The sequence below is a fragment of the Pteropus vampyrus genome, unplaced genomic scaffold, assembly GCF_000151845.1.
Source record: "Pteropus vampyrus isolate Shadow unplaced genomic scaffold, Pvam_2.0 Scaffold331, whole genome shotgun sequence".
NCBI lineage: Eukaryota > Metazoa > Chordata > Mammalia > Chiroptera > Pteropodidae > Pteropus > Pteropus vampyrus.
In genome coordinates this window covers 1,293,435-1,294,341 of record NW_011889112.1, presented here as the reverse complement: position 1 = coordinate 1,294,341, position 907 = coordinate 1,293,435, and the positions used below count along the sequence as shown (strand labels likewise).

The window sequence follows — 907 nt, the reverse complement described above, 5'->3', positions numbered from 1 at the left end:
AAAGGGGGCACAATCAAAGTTCAGGTAGTTCTCAGGTCTAACCCTGGCTTTTACCTTCCCTTGGCCCTCATAGGTCTTCCTTGTGCATGCAGAGTCTTCCAAGGGTATGTCTTCCAAGGGTATGTGTAGAGTTTATCTAACCCTCCCAGGGCTCACTAATTTGCAAGGTATTCCCCTTAAGTTTCTGCTTGGTCTGCCACTCATTACAACCAAGACTAACAACCTTAGGCTAGCAGAGCTATGGGGCCTCAGACCCCCATGGTTTTTACCCAAAGTTTCAGCAGCTATTTATTAATAAATATATATATATATTTTTTAGGCGAGGCAACCTTTGGTTGACCTCACAGATTGCAAGGACCTTATAAGGTTACAATCCCTTATTTTTTAATTCTTTACACCTACATCACCTGGTCTTCCTAGGTGGTCTCCCATCCAAGTACTAACCAGGCCCGACCCTGCTTAGCTTCCGAAATCAGACAGGATTGGGCTTGTTCAAGGTGGCATGGCCGTAGACTGAATAAACACCTCTTAACTTGTTGTTTACCTTTAGTCCTTCTACAGAAGCCCAAAAACCCAGTTTTTGATAATTTTGCTTAGTTTTAAACTTGGTTTTTTGAGGGAGAAGTTTTGCAATCTTCTTTACCATAGCCAGAAATGCCACTTGTTTTTAATTATAATATGGGTAAATTTACTAAGTTTTCCTTTAAAGTTTGTATTTTTTTTAAAGAAATTCTTCCCTCCCAACCTTAGGTATTAAATATAATCTCCTATATTTCTTTTCGATTTACACTACTTTTCTATACTTATTTAAGTTTTAGTTCACTTGGAATTGACTATTGTGCACAATATGGTATAGATTCCAATTTTATTTTTTTCCTTGGATAATTTATTGTATGTTTGCATATTA

At 37.6% G+C, this 907-nt stretch overlaps 1 pseudogene; it reads right to left on the bottom strand.

The window, feature by feature from the left end:
• Positions 1–395: 395 nt before the first annotated feature.
• LOC111730725 lies at positions 396–514 on the bottom strand (annotated as a pseudogene).
• Positions 515–907: the final 393 nt, after the last annotated feature.